Source organism: Capra hircus, chromosome 21 (assembly GCF_001704415.2).
Source record: "Capra hircus breed San Clemente chromosome 21, ASM170441v1, whole genome shotgun sequence".
Lineage (NCBI taxonomy): Eukaryota > Metazoa > Chordata > Mammalia > Artiodactyla > Bovidae > Capra > Capra hircus.
This window is the reverse complement of record NC_030828.1, coordinates 52,535,309-52,538,693: the sequence shown is the minus strand read 5'-3', so window position 1 is coordinate 52,538,693 and position 3,385 is coordinate 52,535,309.

Genomic DNA, 3,385 nt, shown 5'->3' with positions numbered 1-3,385 from the left:
CATTTCTTTACTCCACTCTACCCATGCATCCCAGGGTAGTTGCAACAAGTAAATATATAATAATGCAGAATAGCATGATAAAATTGTTCTAAATCAGAAGAAATATTGGCATAATGATATAAATTAAGAAGGGGTGATTGAAAAAAATTACAATATAGGACTAAGTTAGTTAGAAACACTTGCCAATTTACCAATGTTTTCAGACATTGAAGTTGTTTGATTTACTTTCTTAAACATAACTACATGATTTTCTTTTCAAAATAACCACGCACAATTGAAAAAGTCAAAGTCAGAAGGCCGTTATGGTGGTAAACAGCCATAAGTTATGAAACAATGAATAAATTACCTATCTTTCAGGAAAAAAAAAATTCTTAAAATGGGTCAGTCACTGAAATTATGTGTCAGGTTTCTTTTTCTTCCTCTTGAGATAGTTATTGCCTTCACCTAATAGCTACCATTTGTTTTGTGAAATGCATGAATAGAATGTGAAATGGAAAGCATACTACTGAATTTATTTAACAAACTTAGTTTTAAAAGTCTATTTAGTTTTAATTCTATGGTAAATAATTTTCAGAACCAAATGCTTCATCAATATTTCAGGTTTCACCCAAGTATATAAAATAATAATTATTACAATGTAATTTGCATAATTATTTGGTGCATATACCTTGGAAATTTAATATGATTTTACTGAGGGAATATGACATGTAAGAAAAATTATATATATTAATTGTTATACATAATTATATAATTGATCAGAATATCCTGATGGTTCAATCCCAGATATATAGTAAGTGATTAAATATAGTTGTTCAGCTAGAATAATACTGAGTTATAAAAACTACTTTAAGTTATTTGAAGCCCCAGAAACCATTTTTGAAACAAGATTGCATGTGTATTTTTTGTGTATGTGAGAGAATATGTATTTTTGTGTGTCTGTGTGTATGCCATTGTCTCCCTACTATACTTTTGAAAAAGTTTGCTAACCACATTCACTTTTGATCTGACAACACAGAAGCTGAGTGACTTTCAAAATATAAGGCACATAATATTGCTCTTGTCCCTACTTTCTTCAATTTAACTCTTAATTTGGCAATGAAGAGTTCATGATTGCAGCTACAGTCAGCTCCTGGTCTTGTTTTTGCTGACTGTACAGAGCTTTTCCATCTTTGGCTGCAAAGGATGTAATCAATCTGATATCAGTATTCACCATCTGGTAATATCCATGTGTAGAGTCGTCTCTTGTGTTGTGGAACAGGGTGTTTGCTATGACCAGCACACTCTCTTGGCAAAACCCTGTTAGCCTCTCAGTTTAGTTCAGTCACTCAGTTGTGTCTGACTCTTTGTGACCCCATGGACTGCAGCATGCCAGGCTTCCCTGTCCATCACCACCTCCTGGAGCTTGCTCAGACTTGAGTCCATCAAGTCAATGATGCCATTCAACCATCTCATCCTGTCTTCCCCTTATCCTCCTGCCTTCAATCTTTTCCAGCATCAGTGTCTTTTCCAATGCATCAATTCTTCACATCAGGTGGCAAAAGTATTGAAATTTCAGCTTCAGCATCAGACCTTCCAGTGAACATTCAGGACTGATTTCCTTTAGGATGGACTGCTTTGATGTCCTTGCAGTCCAAGGGACTCTCAAGAGTCTTCTCCAACACACAGTTCAAAAGCATCGATTCTTTGACCCTCAGATTTCTGTTAACGTTTACCCTGCTTCATTTTGTACTCCGAGGCAAAACTTTCCTGTTAATCCAGGTATATCTTTACTTCCTAATTTTTCATTCCTGTCTCCTGTGATGAGAAGGACATCTTTTTGGTGTTATTTCTAGAAGGTCTTATAGGTCATCATAGAACCATTCAGCTTCAGCTTCTTCTGCATTCGTGGTTGCAGCATAGACTTGGATTACTGTAATAATGGTTTCCCTTGAAAATGAACAGAGATCCTTCTGTCATTTTTGAGATTGCATCCAGGTGCTGCATTTGAAACTCTTTTGTTGATTATGAGTATACTCCATTTCTTCTAGTGGATTCTTGCTCACAGTAGTGTTATCTGAATTAAATTCACCCATTCCAGTCTATTTTAGTTCAATTATTCCTAAAATGTTGATGTTCACTCTTGCCATCCCCTGTTTGACCACTTCAAATTTATCTTGATTTGTGGACCTAACATTCCAGGTTCCTATGCAATTCTTGTTCTTTACAGCATCGGACTTTACTTTCACCACCAGACACATCCAAAACTGTGCATCATTTCCCCTTTTGCTTATCCTCTTCATTCTTTCTGGAGCTGTTTCTTCCCTTTCCCAGCAGGATATTGGATACCTACCAACCTGGGGGACTCATTTTTCAGTGTCATATTGTTTTGTCTTTTTATACTGTTCATGGGGTTCTCAAGGCAAGAATACTGAAGTGGTTTGCTATTGCCTTCTCCTGTGGGCCGTGTTTTGTCAGAACTCTCCACCATTAAAATTCAGTGTAATTTTAGTGAGCATCAGATATGTTTTCAATATTTTCTCTTAGATCATATAATATATATTCCCTAATGATGTTAAATTCTTTGTAAAATAGTTCCAGTAATTTGGCCATTCATGGATTTATTTCTGTTGACTATTTTTTACCCTATATATGTATTTAACATTTTCCTACTTCTTTGCTTTTATTATTTTCCAGAATCATATGCCAAACAAAAATAGATAATTTTCATAGTTGTTTGTATTCAGAAAATGACATACACCTAAATTGCAAACATCTATGTCAAAATATTTATATGAGAAGAAATCCAGTCAGATCCATAGTGAAATCTGGATTTTGTTGCAGCTTTTTTTATATTTAGCTCAACACTGGCATTAAAAATTATTAAGACAGGATCACTGCTTCTGTTTAAGTAGGATCTGCATCTTTGCTGTGGTGAGATTTCATAGAACTCTTTATACTTTGCATACAAGCGACTCTATACATTGCAACCAACTCATTAGTTGGTTTAGAATATTTCTCTCTGATATGTAGCATGATAGCTAGACTTTGGGTTCTTGAAAATTTTCTTCACATAGAAACAAACCTTGAACTCCTTGGTGCTTTGGAATTTCTCTTTGTTTTGCTACTTTCTTCCCTCACCCCACTTATCTTTGTCCATGGTAGTGTACTTTAGGAAAGTCTAATGTGCCTTGGAAGGATGTCTCTCATTTCTTCTCTCTCATTTTCATCGTTCAAGTGAGATGAAGGATCCCAGTGCCTCAGGGATAATTTTGATCAGCTTTCCTTCCCAGCCTCAATTCTTTGTGTCCACAGCCTTGTACTCAGTAGGAGCACTGTGCACTTTATAGAAGGGTTATCTTGTAGCTAGATCTCCGGAACAGTTTCCAGCGTACCAAGGTTATACCAT